The sequence below is a fragment of the Scyliorhinus torazame genome, chromosome 16 (genome assembly GCF_047496885.1).
Source record: "Scyliorhinus torazame isolate Kashiwa2021f chromosome 16, sScyTor2.1, whole genome shotgun sequence".
Classification (NCBI taxonomy): Eukaryota; Metazoa; Chordata; class Chondrichthyes; order Carcharhiniformes; family Scyliorhinidae; genus Scyliorhinus; species Scyliorhinus torazame.
The window spans coordinates 107,195,074-107,214,797 of record NC_092722.1 but is presented as its reverse complement, the minus strand read 5'-3'; the positions used below and the strand labels follow the sequence as shown (position 1 = coordinate 107,214,797).

At 46.0% G+C, this 19,724-nt stretch overlaps 1 protein-coding gene across 2 annotated transcripts in view; it reads right to left on the bottom strand.

Annotated features, from left to right (window-relative positions):
• jmjd1cb (jumonji domain containing 1Cb) overlaps nucleotides 1-19,724 on the bottom strand; it is a 592,917-nt gene that overhangs the window by 287,979 nt on the left and 285,214 nt on the right. The window lies entirely within an intron of this gene.

Genomic DNA, 19,724 nt, shown 5'->3' with positions numbered 1-19,724 from the left:
ATTCCATTCTCTTTCGGATTGGTGGGGCAGGTGGTTTGGCGAGGGGAGGGGGGGGAGATGAGTGTGAAAGCAGTTAGAACAGAGAATATAGAACAGTACAGCACAGTACAGGCCCTTCAGCCCACGATGTTGTGCCGACCATTTATCCTAATCTAAGATCAACCTAGCCTACACCCCTTCAATTTACTGCTGTCCATGTCCCCGTTCAAGAGTCGCTTAAATGTCCCAAATGACTCTGGTGGAGTCAGAGTCATTCGGGACATTTAAGCGACTCTTGGACAGGTACATGGACAGCAGTAAATTGAAGGGGTGTAGATTAGGCTGATCTTAGATTAGGATAAATGGTCAGCACAACATCGTGGGCTGAAGGGCCTGTACTGTTCTATGAACAAGGGAACTAGCTCATGGAAAGGAGGGGTGAGTGCAGTAAAGCACAGGAGAGGGTGAGGAGCAGATAGTAGGGACACCAGCAGAGTGGGTGTAGGAGGGGGTCAGATTGACCCTGGGAGGGGGCCACCACACTAGTGGGAATGTGAGCGCTAGGAGATATGATCGAGAGGGGGGTCACAGTGCATCTCCCACCGGTCAAGGCGGCAGAACATCCGAATCGTGGAGAGGGAATCAAGGGCAGGGACCCTACCAACTACGTGGCCCAAATGCTGGGTAAACTAGTGGGGAGTGACAGCTTACCCAAGCCGCCGGAGATTGACAGGACTCAGAGGTCACTCCGACCAAAGCCCAAGGGGGAACCCAGAGTTCATCCACAAGCTAAGTATGGTTGATCCCACAGGAGGGGTGGGGGAGGAACAAAAACTGCCCATCAGGATAGTTACCTGGAACGTCAGGGGACAACAGCCTTGTGAAAAGATCCAGAAGCTTTGCCCACCTTAAAAGTATAAAAGCTGACATAGTCTTCCTCCAAAAGATGCACTTGAGGGAGAAGAACTGACTGTGGGTAAGGAAGGGCTGGGGAGGACAGGCCTACCATTCCTGCAATAGGATGAGAGCCACAGGGGTAGCCATATTGATAAATAAGAGGACGGTGTTTAACACAACAAAGACGGTTACGGACCAAGGGGGACGGTACATCATGGTCAGCGGTGTCCTGGAAGGGACACTGGTGGACCTAGTGAACTTGTACGCGCCCAACTGGGACGACCCGGAATTTATAAAGAAGACCATGGCGGAAACCCCCGACTTAGAAACACACCAACTGATCGTGGTGGGAGATTTGTGTTTTGAAAGATGATTTATTGAAGGTATATCCAGAAGATACAAAAACCGGAACAGTCAAAAGAACAAAATAATATCGAATACTCCATAACATTGTAACAATGCATTTAAGAGCGGCATGTGGCGCAGTGGTTAGCACTGGAACTAGACGTTGAGACACGGGTTCGAATCCCGGCCCTGGGTCACTGTCCGTGTGGTGTTTACACGTTTTCCCCATGTCTGTGTGGATTTCAGCCCACAAACCAAAGATACACAAGTTAGATGGATTGGCAATGCCCCTTAATTGGTAACAAAAATAATTGTGTACTCTAAATTTTTTTTTTTTTTTTAAATCAATGCATATACACTATAGCAATATAACACATCACAAACACCCCATGTATACAAATACCCCCAAGAAACGTTTTAAACAAAATAAAGTACCCCCCATCTCTTAATAGCCAATAGCTAATGTACCCCACCACCCCTGCTGATGTTCTAATACTTCTTGAAAAAGTCGATGAACAGTTTCCACCTCACGAAGTACCCCTCATGCATACCTCTAACGGCGAACTTAATTCTCTCCAAATGAATGAACTCAGCAAGGTCCCACACCCATGATACTTGGTGGATCCGAGCACCGCCAGTTTAACAAAATTCTCCTTCGGGCTAGCAGGAGGCGAAAGCCACAACATCGGCCTCTTTCCCCACCAAAACATCCACGCAGAAACTCCAGAAATAGTTACCCATGGAGAAGGCGTGACCACTATTCCCACCACCTGAGACAATACATCCGTGATTCCCTCCCAGAACTCCACTAATTTTGGACGGGACCAGATCATCTGGGGCATGATTCGCAGGAGACCTGGCACATAATGCACGCTGATCGACCACTTCTGGGTAGAATCAGCTCCATCTTGCCGGCATCATATGTGCTCTATGTACAACTTTAAGCTGAATAAGACTAAGTCTAGCACATGACAAAGATGCCTTAATCCTACGCAGTGCTTCTTCCCAAATCCAACCTTGCACCGTGTCACTCAATTCCTCCTTCCTATTTTGCCACCATCGAAACTTCCTCTTTCCTGGCCAACTCGCCGTATACATTGGAGATCTTGCCCTCCCCAATATAATCCTCTGGGAGCAGCCTGTTCTGTAAACCCAAGGGTGGCGACATTGGGAACGTTAATTACATTTAAGTTGATTACAATTAAATTACTCAAAAAGGCCCATATTTGGAGGTATCTGAACTCATCACCACTGGTAAGCCTCCATCAGTTCAGTTAAGTCTTCAAATTTCCCACCCAGAAACAAGTCCTCGAAGCATTTGATCCCCAAACGATCCCACTCCTTAAACCTGGCATCCAACCTCGCTGGGATAAATCTTTGGTTACCACAGATCGGGACCTTACCGTACATGCCCTCCAGGCCAAAATGTAGTTGGCACTGATTCCACACCCTCAAACTGGAAACTACCACTGGATTTGATGAGTACGTACTCCGTGAGAATGGTAGAGGAGCTGAAGCCAATGCCTTTAAGGAGGTCTCCCTACATGAGGCCTCCTCCACCCTACACCACACTGACACTTGATCTAGCACCCATTTCCAGACCATGACAATATTGGCAGCCCAGTAGCTTTGAAAGTTAGGGAGAGCCAGGATATTACCCCGTCTACCCCTCTCCAGATAAACTCTTTTAATACGGGGAATCCTTCCCGCCCTCACACAGTCCAGAATAAGCCTATTGACCTTTCTGAAAAAAGATTTGAGCAGGAAAAATTGGGAGATTCTGGAATACAAAAAGGAACCTCGACAGGCTCACCATTTTTATTGTCTGGACTCTCCCAGACATAGATAGCAGCAGTCTGTCCCTCTTTTAAACTCCTCTTCATCCCCTCCGCTAAACTTGCCAGATTTAACTTGTGAAGCTGAGCCCTGTCCTGTGCCAACTGAATCCCCAGATAGAGAAAGCTCTTTCTTGCCAAGCTGAATGGGAGGCCACTCAAATGCCCCTCCTGTCCTCTTGAGTCATACAGAAACATCTCGCTCTTCGCCGTATCGAGCTTGTATCCGGAGAAGGAACCAAACTCACTCAGAATCTTGTCAAATGACTCCATGGCGTTAGAAATGTACAACAGGAGGTCATTCGCGTACAAAGAGAGTCTGTGCACCACTCCCCCCCCCCACTCAATACCTCTCTACTCCCCAGATACCCAAAGAGCCTTGCCAATGGCTCAATCACAAAGGCAAAGAGCAGAGGAGAGAATGGGCACCCCTGCCTCGTCCCACATTGCAAAGTTAAATGCTCAGAGTTCATTCCATTAGTGGAGATGCTTGCTTCTGGAGCTTTGTACAACAGTCTACCCAGTCCACGAATCCCTGCCCGAACCCAACCGTTCCAAAATGTCAAACAAGTGCACCCATTCCATTCGGTCAAATGCCTTCTCGGCACCCATTGATACCACAACCTCCATCTCGCTTTCTTCTGCGGGCATCATGATTATGTCTATTGGCCTCCAAATACTGGTCGCTAACAATATGCCTCTTACAAACCCGGTTTGATCCTCTCCAAGCACATTCGGCACACATCCCTCAATACAGGCAGCCAAGATTTTAGCCAGGAACATCGCATCTACATTTAGGAGTGAAATCGGACAAAAAGATCTACATTGTTCAGGATCTTTGTCCTTTTTTTGGATGAGGGAAATGGAGGCCTGCGACAGCGTTTGGGGGGGGGGGGGGGGGGGTGGCACTCGTCTCTCCTGCACTTCATTGCACATCCGCATCATTAATGGACCCAGCAACGTGCCGAATCGTTTGTTAAATTCAGCTGTGAATCCGTCCAGACCCGGGCCCTGACTGCATCAAACGCATACACCTCAACCCTCTTGCAGGCCTACTGGGGCACCCAACCCTTGCGTCCTCGCCCAATCCACCCTCAGAAACTCTAATCCATCCAAGAATCTTCACCTCAGTTCATCCCCTGGCGGCAGTTCCAGTTGGTATAGTCTCTGATAGAAGGACTCAAACATTTTACTGATCCCTGCTGTCCGTTGCCACCTCGCCCCACCCATCCCTAAGCCTATCTATTTCCCTAGAAGCCGTCTGTTTCCTCAGTTGGTGGGCGAGAATCCTGCCAGCCTTCTCCCAATATTGGTACACAAAACCCCTAGCTGTGCACAGTTCTCTCACTGCCTTACTTGAAGTGACCAGATTAAACTCCATCTGGAGCCTCTGGCACTTCTTCAACAGCGCTTAGTCATGTGATTCCAGGTAACTGCGATCAACTGCCAAGATCGCCTCCACCAATCTTCTTTGCTTCTCTGGCTCCACCCTTAGTCTAAGGGCTCAGATCGAGATGAGCTCTCCCCTAACCACAGCCTTCAGTGACACCCAGAGCACCCCAGCAGACACCGCCCCCGTGTTGTTCTGATCCATATAGTTACAAATGACCCCTCCCAACCTCACATATTCCCTTATCCACAAGGAGACCAACATCCAGTTTCTACTGGGGTCTGCAAGGGGACGGCTTTTCCATCTGCAAGTCTACCCAGTGCAGAACGTGGTCAAACACCATGATCGCAGAGTATTCTGTCCTCACCACTCTTGAAATCAGCGTCTTACCTAAAACAAAAAAGTCTATCCAAGAATAACACTTGTGAACATCTGAAAAGAATGAAAACTCCCTTGTCTTAGGCCTCCCACAGCGCCATTGAATGTGTGCATATCCAGATCTGGGAGCAAGGACAGAACCCGCCTCATAAAATCCACTTCTAGTTTGGGGCGCATATATTGCACACCACTACGGGGAGTCCTCCAAACACCCACTCATAGAACAAAGAACATTACAGCGCAGTACAGGCCCTTCGGCCCTCGATGTTGCGCCGACCTGTGAAACCACTCTAAAGCCCATCTACACTATTCCCTTATTGTCCATATGTCTATCCAATGACCATTTGAATGTCCTTAGTGTTGGCGAGTCCACTACTGTTGCAGGCAGGGCATTCCACGCCCTTACTACTCTGTGTAAAGAACCTACCTCTGACATCTGTCCTATATCTATCTCCCCTCAATTTAAAGCTATGTCCCCTCGTGCTCGACATCACCATCCGAGGAAAAAGGCTCTCACTGTCCACCCTATCCAATCCTCTGATCATCTTGTATGCCTCAATTAAGTCACCTCTTAACCTTCTTCTCTCTAACGAAAACAGCCTCAAGTCCCTCAGCTTTTCCTCATAAGATCTTCCCTCCATACCAGGCAACATTCTGGTAAATCTCCTCTGCACCCTTACCAATGCTTCCACATCCTTCCTATAATGCGGCGACCAGAATTGCACGCAATACTCCAAATGCGGCCGCACCAGAATGTTGTATAGCTGCAACATGACCTCATGGCTCCTAAACTCAATCCCTCTACCAATAAAAGTTAACACACCGTATGCCTTCTTAATAACCGTCTCAACCTGGGTGGCAACTTTCAGGGATCTATGTACATGGACACCGAGATCTCTCTGCTCATCCACACTGCCAAGAATCTTACCATTAGCCCAGTACTCAGTCTTCCTGTTATCCCTTCCAAAATGAATCACCTCACACTTTTCTGCATTAAACTCCATTTGCCACCTCTCAGCCCAGCACTGCAGCTTATCTATGTCCCTCTGTAACTTGTAACATCCTTCCGCACTATCCACAACTCCATCGACTTTAGTGTAATCTGCAAATTTACTCACCCATCCTTCTACGCCCTCCTCCAGGTCATTTATAAAAATGACAAACAGCAGTGGCCCCAAAACAGATCCTGGTGGTACACCACTAGTAACTGGACTCCAGTCTGAACATTTCCCATCAACCATCGCCCTTTGTCTTCTTCCAGCTAGCCAATTTCTGATCCAAACTGCTAAATCACCCTGAATCCCATGCCTCCGTATTTTCTGCAGTAGCCTACTGTGGGGAACCTTATCAAACGCTTTACTGAAATCCATATACACCACATCAAATGTTTTACCCTCATCCACCTGTTTGGTCACCTTCTCAAAGAACTCAATAAGGTTTGTGAGGCACGACCTACCCTTCACAAAACCGTGTTGACTATCTCTAATCAAATTATTCCTTTCCAGATGATTATACATCCTATCTCTTATAAACCTTTCCAAGATTTTTCCCACAACAGAAGTAAGGCTCACTGGTCTATAGTTACCGGGGTTATCTCTACTCCCCTTCTTGAACAAGGGGACAACATTTGCTATCCTCCAGTCTTCTGGCACTATTCCTGCAGACAAAAATGACTTAAAGATCAAGGCCAAAGGCTCAGCAATCTCCTCCCTAGCTTCCCAGAGAATCCTAGGATAAATCCCATCTGGCCCAGGTGACTTATCACTCACCAACACAAATCTTCCACTCGGATCAGCAATGAACTTCTTCATTGAGAAAGACATCCTCTTCCTTATTAACACAGCCACCCATCTTTTCTTCATATCAAGTCCTGAGTGGGAGACATGACCAACCAACCCCCTTCTCAGTCTTATCTGGCCTGCCACCTTTAAATGAGTCGCCTGGAGAAACATTAAACCTGCCTTCAGGTTCTTCAGATGAGCAAATATGTATGACCTTTCAACAAGTCCATTTAGGCACCGGACATTCCAAGTTACCAATAGAGTGAGGGGGTACCCCACCCCCACTCCCCACCACAAACCCCCACGGTAATCAGCCATATTTTTGTTTGAGCCAATCATCCCAGGTCGTCAAGTCACACCTTTTGGGGCACCCATGAGGCATTCACTGCCATCAACTTCTATATCTCAATGCCCTAGCATTACTCACACCGTCAGCCTCCCCATATCCTCCAACCCATTCCCTGCTCGCCCCCCCTCAAACTAAACCAAAGAGGTATTCAAAACTCTGCCCTCCTCACACCACCTCGTTCCCCCCATCCCTTCCGTTTACCAGTTCTCACACCAGTATGGTGGCCCCTGCACGAGGCCCGAGACTACCATGGACCCGCCATATCACCCAAACCCGATCCAAAAAATAACACAAGTAAATAAATAACCCCCATCCTACCCTCCAACTCTCCCCAGCCCCTGAACATCAAACCCACCTCAAAAAAACGAAACACAGGAAAGAGAATGATTAGAGAGAAGAAAATAGTAATGATACAGAAATGCACAGCAATCGAACTAACAACAATATCATCAACGGCACAGAACAGCCACATTTCAACGTATTTACAGATTCCCAAACTCCTGGTCCCAAAAGAAACTCGCCCGCCTCCCCCGGGGGGTCGAAAAAGTACTCCTGTTAACGAAAGGTGATCCACAAACGGGCTGGATACAACATTCCAAATCTCACACCTTCCTTATACAGGACCGCCTTGATCATGTTGAATCCGGCGCGGCGTTTAGCCTGTTCCCTACCCCAAACGAGTTATATTCTGATTACACTTCCCTCCCACGAGCTCTTCTTCACCTGCCTGGCCCATCTCAAAATGTTTTCCTTGTACAGGAAATGGTGCAGTCGAACCAGTCGCCCTTGGTTGCTCACCCGCCTTTGGCTTTCTTCTCAGCGCTCTGTGATCAATCTTGGGGGAGTGGCTGAAAACACCTACCAGCTTCTCGGCATCTGTGAAACATACTCCGAGGATTGCGAGGCCTTCCAACCCCTCCATCAGGCTCACTATTCAGATATTTTGCCGATGCTCTCGATTCTATAACTTGTCCACCACGTCATGTACTTTTTTTGAAGCTGTCAGCCATCTAGGAAAGCTCTGCTTCCACCGAGGCCAGCCAGTCCCCCATTTTCTGGAGCGACGCATTTAAGAGGTGGAGACAGGACTGGGGAGACACTAACTGTTAGAGATGTTTACACGGAGAACAGACAAGCGATCCTAGAGGAGCTGACAGAGAGACTGAGCTACCTAATGGAAACAAACTCTGACACCTACAGGTCAAGAACTTTCTCCACAAGGAGATGACAGCTTACCCATGGACCCCGAGAAGCACAATGCTAGAGAAGCCAATGGAAGCGAACAGTCTGGGGAGGGGAAACTGCGGGGATCTGTACGGACGACTATCAGAAAAGACCCGCTCCCCACTGGACGACCCTAGGGGAAAATGGGAGGAAGAGCTCAGGAAATAGGGTGGGGACTTTGGAGCGATGCACTGAACAGGGCCAACTCCACCTCCTCATGCGCAAGGCTAAGCTTCATGCAGCTGAAAGTGGTGCACAGAGCGCACCTGACAAGAACCCGAAAAAGCAGGTTCTTCCCGGAGCGGAAGAACAAATGTGAACGGTGCCAGGGAGGCCCAGCCAACCATGCCCACATGTTCTGGGCCTGCCCCAGACTTGTCGGGTTTTGGACAGCCTTCTTTGAGGAAATGTCCACGGTGGTGGGGTGAGGATTGAGCTGTGCCCAAAAATGGCAGTCTTCAGGACTAGCTAGGGGAAGAGAGCCCAAGCCATTGCCTTTGCTTCCCTAATCGCCCGCCGGAGAATCCTGCTAGGCTGGCGATCAGCAGCACCACCTACAGCTGCAGACTGGCTGGCCAGACAGGTCGGAATTTGTCCACCTGGGGAAGATCAAATTCGCTATCCGAGGGTCAGAGGAATGCTTCCACAAAGCGTAAGGCCATTCACCAACTTGTTCCAGGACCTGTTCAAGGCCAACAGCCAATAGAGCAAGGGGGTGGGCTCATGGGAGCCAACGAGACTGCAGGGAACAGACAGGGAGGGGAGGTGGGGTGAGGCCAGAGAGAGGAAGGGGAGGCTGGAAAACAGCCAATACAGAGATCAGGGGGTCTGGACCAAGACCACAAGAAACGGAACCCCGTAAAGAAACGCTGAAAATAGGATGGGGAGGGAGGAGGAGATGCGGGTGAGGCCAATCGACAAATGGGAGGGGGAAGGGATGGGGAAAATAACGCGCACATGTAAATAGAAGATAACTGCCCATTGTATAATAAGCGATCAAGACAAGGATCCTGAAGGGGGGGTGGGTCGCTACAAAGGGAAATTACGTCTATATTGTAACTGATGCATATACCCTTGTTGAATGTATAGTATAAAATGCAAAAACTTAAATAAAATCATTTTAAAAAGCATTTTATGTCAGTAGGCTTTTAAAATTGTTAGTTTTTAAGACTGAATTGACGGGCATTATCATTTTCAACAAAATGTTATTTTTTTTAAACATTGCTTTCCATGCTCACTTTGACTGTTCAGTGCTGTGTTTTCAGCACATAATTAACTGCAATTAAAAACACCTTTTTTGCTGACCAGTTCCACCTAGTAAATTTTAAGGATTCTGGCTGGCAAAAGAGAGCAATTTCTGGAATTTATCTTGTGATGTCAGCAGATATATTACGATCCTAGACCATACCCCAACAGTAGCTGGGGCACTGGACCGAAATCCCAACATTTTAGTTTATTTTAAGACTGCGCCAAAAGAATGATTCGCTCCAGAAGTGATTGCATAAAAAAAGAACTTTGGTATTTCTAAAACAAAACTTTATTATAAATACATTTTAAACTTTGAACTTCACACCTGAAAAGAACAGCTTACAATTACCCCTGAACACAATTATACAATTTTCCACTAAACAACAAAAGAAACATACAGCTCTTAATCTATCTTATAATTAGCAGGGCATAGAGTAATATTTTCTTTGTGAAGCAGATTTGGCTCCGGTTGAAACCTCTTCCAGTTGGCGGAATTTATTCAAATAGCTCGTTCATCTAGGTTGTTTCAGCCTCTTCCGCGTATTCAGGCAAGACCGCTCTGCTTTAAAATATTACTCTTTTCTTTTAATTGTCCTATTTCGAAAGAATTGTGGACTCCAGAGTCAGGCAGATAAGAACTCACCTCCTCTCTCTCTCATTCAAAGCTTCTCCAACCTCACTGCCTCTCTGCCTTACTGTGCTCCACCCTGCAATGGCCTCATTTCCCCAAGCAAAAAAACTCCAAGCAGGTTGCAAAAGCACTTTAACTCCCCAGTGATCTCCCCAGTCAAATACAGTCCATTTGCCAAAAACACATTTGTTCATCAACTGTTGTTCCCGAGAAGCAAAGCAAAATTCTTTTTAAAACCATTATCACTGCAGCCATACATTATATGCCCAGGCTTTTAACATGTCCCAATAATTAGAAGCCAATATTTCTAAAATCCTCCAATCATCACAGATAATTGGAATAATCTGATTTAAGGAAAGTTTCAACGAGCTGCATTTGGATTTGATTTACTGTCACATGTACCGAGGTACAGTGAAAAGTATTGTTCTGCGTACAGTCCAGACAGATCGTTCCATAGATGAAAAAACATAGGACATATATAAATGCACAATGTAAGTACATAGGCAGAGGCATCGGGTGAGCATACCGAGTGTAGTACTAGTCAGTAGAGAAGATGTGAGAAGAGATCAGTTCAGTCCATAAGAGGGTCATTCAAAAGTCTGGTAACAGCGGGGAAGAAGCTGTTTTTGAATCTGTTAGTGCATATTCTCAGACTTTTGTATCTCCTGCCTGATGGAAGAAATTAGAAGAGAGAATAACCCGGGTGGGAGGGATCTTTGATTATGCTGTCCGCTTTCCCAAGGCAGCGGGAGGTGTAGACAGAGTCAATGGATGGGAGGTGGGTTTGCGTGATGGACTGGGCTATGTTCACAACTCTCTGTAGTTTCTTACGATCTTGGGCCGAGCAGCTGCCATATTAGGTTGTGACGCGACCAGATCTGATGCTATCTGTCGTGCACCTGTAAAAACTGGTAGAGTCAATGTGGATATGCCAAATCTCCTTAGTTTCCTGAGAAAGTATAGGCGTGTTGCGCTTTCCTGGTCGTAGCGTCGACATGGGTGGACCAGGACAAATTGGTTTTTTTGTAATACATACATATTTAATACTTATATACATTACAGGTATTGAATCCTTACTTCGTAGCTTGAAGGAGACTTTGAGGGTGAACAATGATTTTTATTGGGTTTTTGAACATAGCATATTTATAGTTATGTACACAGATTTAAATATATATTAAAAAAAGAACTGGTAGAATATTGTACACCAGCTCAAAAACAGCAACTCTGTACAGTTAGCAATATTATGTTTAACAAATAATAGGCACATGGGTTTTTTTTTTGGGGGGGGGGGGGGGGGGGAGAACTGGGGAGGTATATGTACATTTGGGTGCCGGAGAAACAATTACAACAGTTATGTCCAGTACAGAGAGGACAATAAGAGAATTGATCTGGTGTTGATGTTGTCACGTGTTTCTCCCAGACGGTTTTCGCTGCCGTTCTTCGCTGTTGTTGCATGTTCACCTCTGCTTCGGCCGTTCGGCCCTTCTTTCTTCCGTATTTTCTTGCTCTCCGTTACTGTATTTGCCGAGTTTGTTGTTGTTTCCCGTGCTCTCCTTCCGGCTTTCATTCCCTCGCCTCCCCTCCCTATCTGGTTCCCCTCTATTGTTCCCTGTCTCCTCCTTATTCCCTCTTGCCCCACCCCCCCTTCTTCTGTGGGTCACCTTTCTTTTCTCTTTAGTGTCCCCCCCCCCCCACCCCACCCAGGATCTTTCCCTCCATCTCACGCCTTGGCTACTTTCCCCTAATTCTTCAGGACAGATTGTTAATGTGCACACCTAGGGATTTGAAGCTGTCAACCAGATAGGGCTCTGTATGATACTTTGCTTCCTGAAGTCCATGACCAGCTCCTTAGGTTTACTGACATTGAGAGAGAGATTTTTGTTGTTACACCACTCCACTAGATTCTCTATCTCCCTCCTGTACTCTGACTCATCGTTGTTCGAGATCTGACCTATTACAGTCGTGTCAGCCGTAACAGCCTGCCCGAACAGGTGCCGGAATGTGGCGACTAGGGGCTTTTCACAGTAACTTCATTTGACGCTTACTTGTGACAATAAGTGATTTTCATTTTACAGGGGCTGGTTTAGCTCACTGGGCTAAATCGTTGGCTTTTAAAGCAGACCAAGGCAGGCCAGCAGCACGGTTCAATTCCCGTACCAGCCTCCCTGAACAGGCGCCGGAATGTGGCGACTAGGGGTTTTTCACAGTAACTTCATTGAAGCCTACTCGTGACAATAAGCGATTTTCATTTCATTTCATCAGCAAACTTGTAGATGGAGTTGGAGCCATATTTTGCCACACAGTCGTGTGTGTATTTGGAGTATAGTAGGGGGCTAAGAACGCAGCCTTGCGGGGCACCGATATTGAGGACTATCGTGGAGGTGTTGTTGTTTATCCTTACTGATTGTGGTCTATGGGTCAGGAAGTTGAGGATCCAGTTGCAGAGGGAGGAGCCAAGTCCTAGCTTTTGGAGTTTTGATATGAGCTTAGCTGCGATTAGCTGGTGTTGAAGGCGGAACTGTAGTCAATGAACAGGAGTTTGATGTAGGAGTGCTTGTTGTCGAGATGTTCCAGGGATGAGTGTAGGGCCAGGGAGATGGCGTCTGCTGTGGACCGGTTGTGGCGGTATGCGAACTGCAGTGGATAAAGTCATTCTAGGAGGTGTGACCTGTGAGTTAGACAGCTTTTGCACTATGTTTATAATTGTATGTACACTGTTTCTTCTGTTACTATTATAAAATCATAAATACCTCAATAAAATGTTTATTAAAAAAAAGTCATTAGCTGCGATTAGCTGGTGTTGAAGGCGGAACTGTAGTCAATGAACAAGAGTTTGATGTAGGAGTGCTTGTTGTCGAGATGTTCCAGGGATGAGTGTAGGGCCAGGGAGATGGCGTCTGCTGTGGACCGGTTGTGGCGGTATGCGAACTGCAGTGGATAAAGTCATTCTAGGAGGTGTGACCTGTGAGTTAGACAGCTTTTGCACTATGTTTATAATTGTATGTACACTGTTTCTTCTGTTACTATTATAAAATCATAAATACCTCAATAAAATGTTTATTAAAAAAAAGTCATTCTAGGAGTATGGTGTTGACGTGTCTCATGACCAACCTCTCTGAGCACTTCATAATGATAGATGTCAAGGCCACTGGACGGTAGTCATTGAGGCACGTTGCCAGGTTCTTCTTTGGTATCGGTATGGTGGTGGTCTTCTTAAAGCAGGTGGGAATCTTGGAACGGCGTATGGAGCTGAAGGTGTCTGTGAACACACCTACTGTTGGTCCGCGCAGGATCGGAGTGCACGGTCAGGACCCGTTGCTTTCCAAAGGTTCAATTTCAAGGAGGCCAATCTGACTTTGGAAGCTGTGACGGCAGGTATGGGTGAGTCCAAGGCTGCTGAGGCAGTTGACAACGGTTTGATGGTTTCCTGCTCGAACCGAGCATAGAACATATTGATTTCATCGGGCAGAGGTACACTGCTGGCGGAGATTCTATTCGGTTTTGCTTTGTAGCCCGTTATATTGTTTAAGCCTTGCTACAACTGACGAGTGTCCGTGTCATTACTCTGTGACTCTAGCTTAGTCTGGTATTGTCTCTTGGCATCCCTGATGGCTTTGCGGAGGTCGTACCTGGGTTTTTTTGTGTAGGTCAGGGTCACTTGTTTTGAATGTCTCAGACCCGGCAGTCAGTAGGGAGTTAATCTCCCGATTAAACCATGGTTTTCTGTTGGGGAACAGACGTACTACCTTCTTAGGTTCGCAATCTTCTACACACTTGCTAACGAAGTCTGTGATGGTGATGGCATACTCGTTTCGGTTGGCCGTTGAGTTCTTGAATATGGACCAGTTCACTGACTCAAAGCATTCGTGCAGGAGTTCTTCTGTTGCCTCGGACCAGCATTGCACGACCTTCTTAACCGGATTCTCCCCCTTAGGTTTCTGCTTGTATGCTGGGAGAAGGGTCCGATTTTCTAAAAGGCGGTCAGGGGATGGATCGGACGGTGTTCTTGATGTTTGTATAGCAATGGCTGAGTATATTGACGCCCCTGGTGGGTCAGGAGATGTGTTGGTGGAATTTTGGCAGTACGCTCGAGGTTGGCCTGGTTGAAGTCCCTGGCCAAGATGAACAAGGCTGTCTTGTTGCCTGTGTGGTAGGTAACTCGTGCTACTCAATCCTTGGTTGATGGTGAGGTCTTCGGAATCTCGATGAAGACTCAAACTCGTCCAGTAACAACAAAGGTTTATTGAGTAACTATAACAACAAGTGCATGAGTTCTTTACTTTAACTTTGATACTAGTGATAAGGTTAACAAGATCTAACTACAATAACTATACGTAGCTCCACTAGCCATCTGAACTATTCTGATATCGTCCTGGTCACAATGCACCCGAGAGAGAGAATGAGGGAGACACAATGTGGTTCCTTTTTATACCCCTGTTGGTCCGGCCCTCTAGTGATCATGTGGTGCTGCTGATTACATATTAACCCCTTGTGTACATGCACATACAGAGATCACTACATCCCCCTCTTTTTTTGTGTTACATATTTTCTGTATGTTGTAAAGAAAATTGAACAAACATAATGGATGCAATTTGCTTGAGACAGGTAGACAAATAACACTGTGTACAATTTGTTATGATATTGATGAGTATACAAAGCCAATTAATATTTATGAGTCCAATCTTAATTTAAAAAATTGAGAGTCCAAACTTTATGAATTTGTTCGGTTGAGTTGCTTTCTTCTTCTGTTGTTGAAGTGGTGATGTTGATGTTGTTATTTCTTTGTGAACGTTGTCAGTGTTCCTGTGTTTAAGTAACCAAAAAGTCATCAATGAGGTGTTTGAATGGTTGAATCACTTTGTTGTCTGAGCTGGACCTTTTCCTGTGCTTGTGATATTGATTCTGTATGTCACCTTTCTTGAAAGCTGGTTCGCTTGTTTGTTGTGGAGCAAATGTGAATTCGTGAGATTTGTTGCCATGCCATGGCATGTTTGTACACTTGTCATAGTTTTGGAGTGTAATCTTGCATTGTCCTTCATGTGCAGAGTTGTACCATGTTGTACAGGTCGTTGTGTCATTGACGTTTCTGTCGTTGTTGTTTTTGTTGTCGTTCGTGCCGTTGTTTTTGTCGTGTTTGTTGTTTTTGTCGTTGTTCGTGTCCTGCTTGTTGTTGTCTTTGTTATGCTTCTTGTTGTTTTTGTTGTTGTGCTTGTAGTTTTTGTTGTTGCTGTGCTTCTTGTTGCGCTCAATGAGTGTTCCGTGTGGATAATTTGAGTAATTGTCACAGTTATTGGTGTCAGTGTCCTTTGTGGTGTCTGTTATATTGAGCGTTTCTTCTTGAGAATTGTGAGAATGATCTGATGTTGTATTGATGTTGGTGACATCAGTCATTTGTGGTGGTTGTGATTGCTCTTCTTTGCTTGCTTGGTGCTCCTCTGCTAGAGTCATTTCCGGTACATTTGAATCATCTGTGATCTCTTTATGCTCCTCTTCAGGAGTTATTTCTGGTTCATTTGAACCACCTTTGGTTTCTTGGTGCTCCTCTTCTGGAGTCAAAATCTTCAAGATTTCAATTGACGTGGTCTCACTGGACCCAAGACTAGTCCTACTCTGTGCTTCTGTACAGACGAGCTGAGATCTGTCAGTCTGGTTGTGATCCTGCACACACTATGTCGAGTGTGATCACTTTGTCATTGTTTTTACATACAGTGGGTAGACATTCAATGTCTTCTTGTTGGTTACATGAATTGGGTAGCATTTCATAGTCTGCTGCTGGTTGCTCATATAAGGCGGATAGACCTTCATAGTCTTCCTCGTGCACGGTTGTCGCTCCGGAGTCTTTAATTGCGTCCATTCTGGAGTCTGTCAACGAGCTCGCTGTGGAAACTTGTATTACTCCCTCTGTGGAGTTGATTTGTGCTCTCTGCATGGCGTCACCTTCTTCTTGGGTATTGCTGTCATCCAATGTATCGACGATCTGCCATGGTATCATGGTATTGGATTCATCTACCATGAGTAGAGTCGTGTTGAGCTTTTCAACCGTGTTGCTGATGCAATGATCATCAACTCCGAATAACTTATCCATGTCTGAGCAGTAGTCTTCAATGGACAAATCATCTCTTTTTGTTTCGGATTTGTCATTGTGCTCTCTATGTCCAATGAAAAACTCATCTTCTGAGTAGTAATCGTCAATAAACAAATCTTTTGCTCTGGATTTGTCATTGTGCTCTCCTCTTTGGGTGTTGCAAACTGCTTGTTCCAGGGCGCTGCGGAGGTAATGTTTGACTGTGGGTGGAGGCTCAGGCTTCATTCTGTCGTTCAAGGAAAAGAATTTGTGTTTTCTAGCTTTAAAATTCTTATTTGTAATTTTCGGGCATTTCCTTTTAAGACCCAGCGTGGTCCGGGTCTTCTGACGCCATGACGCTCGTGACGTAAAGCGTAGGAATCGACTGCGCATGCGCAATCCGACTTTCCTGCACTGTGCGCTCTTTTCGCACCTGCGCATGCGTGACTTCTCGAGCATGCGCGCAAGTGTATTTTGCCGTTTTTTTTTCTTTTTGAGAAATACACATGTTCATACTGGCCGTAACACTCTCGCTCAAGATGGCTGCCAATCAAAAAGGTCCATCGAGTGAGATTCTGCCTTCGCCTCGTAGTAAGTGTTTGCGCCATATTTACAGATTTTGTTTTCTAGATAATGATTCTGTCTTTGTAAAGATTCAAAGTATTGGTTTTGTTTTTGTGCATAAGCAACAACGCATGTTTGTTTAGCGATTTCTAATGTTAAATACATTTTTTATGAAAGTTCTTTCCTCAAATTATCAGATATTCCAGAAATTAATTCATCCAGTGGGGATTACTAGGTTCCGGGGATAGGGTGGAGGTGTGAGCTTAAGTAGGGTGCTCTTTGCAAGGGCCGGTGCAGACTTGATGGGCCGAATCGCCTCCTTCTGCACTGTAAATTCTGTTATAGCGTCTCTGAAATCAGCATAATCACAGCCTTGGGGTAAGTATTGACTTGAGATTTGTAACAAAATCAGTGATGGGCTGTGGCATTTATGACAGGAGTTAAATTTTTTCAGCATCTCACCAGACTGACCGTTACAGTGTTCATCAAATTATTTGAGTATTACTTCTAATTTGGTGCTGTCTTCACCTTCTAAGTAATTAAAGCAATTATAGATTTTTCTGGCTTCATGCCCTCCTGCTGTGAGCAGCAGTGCAATTTTCGTTGCGTCAGAGACTGTGGTTAACTCATTAGCTGTGATACATATTTGGAACATCTGTTGAAACATTTTCCAGTTAAAACTTAAATTACCGGTCGTTTCCAGCTGCCATGGAACTCCAACGATTTCCATCGAATCAGGTAGTCACAAAGGACTCATTTTGCTGCGAAGTCTTCCACAGTCGAATGTCCGGCCTGAATTTTCTTCTCTTGTTGTCTAACCTTATATAACTAGTTATTTTAAAGCCAATACACCTGGTACCATGTCTTGTTACCTGTGTGGTAGGTAACTCGTGCTACTCAATCCTTGGTTGATGGTGAGGTCTTCGGAATCTCGATGAAGAAGACTCAAACTTGTCCAGTAACACCAAAGGTTTATTGAGTAACTATAACAACAAGTGCATGAGTTCATTACTTTAACTTTGATACTAGTGATAAGGTTAACAAGATCTAACTACAATAACTATACGTAACTCCACTAGCCATCTGAACTATTCTGATATTGTCCTGGCCACAGTGCACCTGAGAGAGAGAGACACTGAGGGAGACACAATGTGGTTGCTTTTCATACCCCTCTTGGTCCGGCCCTCTAGTGATCATGTGGTGCTGCTGATTACACATTAACCCCTTGTGTACATGCGCATACAGAGATCACTACAAAGGCCACCGGGTATTCTGTTTCACTGCTATTTATGGCAGTGTACAATTTATCAAGTGCCTTCTTCATTTCCGCCTTGGGTGGGATGCAGACTGCCATGCTAAAGGCAGAAGTGAACTGCTGTGGAAGGTAGTATGGGCGGCACTTCACAGTCAGGTATTCCAGGTCCAGGGAGCAGTAGTTCGCCAGGGTTGCCACATCTGAGCACTAGGAGGCGTTGATGAGGAGGCAAACCTCCCCACCCTTCGCTTTGCCTAATGCCACCATGCGATCCATCCGGTCTACTGAGAAGGCGTCAGGTTGTATGGCTACCAAAGACAACCATAGCCCTTTGTCGCACCACGTGCTTCATCTGCATAATTTGTATTAGCAGAATTCAATGGCTTGCTCAATGGGAAATGTCGGGACCAAATTGGTTTTGGTCATTATTTAAAAGTCTCTATTCAGAAACCAATTAAGTTAAATATTCCTCTGAGGTTCTGGTCTTCAAACACTCTCTTCCTCAGATGATCAAATGCTATGATGACACATTGAAGGCGGTGTTGAACCTAATTGCAATGTCTGCCCTTGTTGACAGTAGGCTCCCAAGATACGGAAAGTGATCCATGTTGTCCACGGCCTCTTCGTAGATTTTGATAACCTAAAGGCAATGCTGTGCAGCAGGGACAAATTGGTAGAAGACAGCTGCATAATGGATGTCTAGTTTAAGGCCCAGGCTCTCATACACGTCTGCGAAGGCAGTAACAAGGCTTGGAGCTCGGCCTCAGATGCGCATGGTCTGCACATTATAGTTGAATGACAGAGGGGATGGGATAACCTTTGATCTGGCCTGAAGGTGGCAGAGGGTGAACAAATTCCCGTTTTTTCTGTAGTTTAGCTCTCAGCAGGGAATTTGCTGAAGGCGGGATGGAGCGTTGCAGCAAAAGGTCGAGTGTTGGTGCAATAACACAGCCTTGCTTGACCCCAGTCTGAAAATGAATTGGGTCTGTGGTGGATCCATAGATCAGGCTTGTTTGTCATTATGGAGCAAGGCGGAGGATGGTGACAAACATTTGGGGACAGCCAAAACGTTTGGGACAGCCGAAACAGAGGAGGATGATGTAGTTGAGTTGGTACCAGTGCTTGGTGCAAGGGTGTTGCCATGAGGGCTTGTACCCGTCTCTTTGACAGATCCAAGTGTTGGTTATAGCAAGGCCATGTTCTAGGCATTTTGTCAGGAGTAGGGTACCATTGGTGCTGGATTTCCCTACCCCTCCTCTGCCGATTACACTTCCACTGTGTCATTTCTAACTCTGACGTCAAGGAGGATCAGCTTATAGTCCGTTAAGGCTTGGGCTAAGGGTTGTTCAAGGTTGGGTATAAAATCCTCTCTGGATGAGTCTGTAGCTTCCAGTACTGGTGCATACGTGCAGAGAACAGTATTACACTGGTTTTGGATGAGGGTGAGTCGAAGGGTCATGAGGCATTAGTTTATCCCGCAAGAGGAGTCTCTGCAGCGGCAAACTAGAACATTTTTAATGGCGAAGCAAACCCCATGAAGGGAGCCATCTTCTTTCTGTTTACCTTTCCAGAAAGTGTAGGCACTACTCTCTGTTCCCTGAGCTGGCCTTTCTCTGACTGCTGGGTCTCACTTAGGGTGGCGATGTCAATGTCAAACACCTGAGCTCTCGGGCAATGATGGCAGTATGCCGTTCTGGTCTGTCACAGTTAGGGTTGTCCATGAAGGTCCGAACGTTCAAGGTACCAAACTTCATTTTAAAGGGTGGAAGATGCCTGTGCCTGGG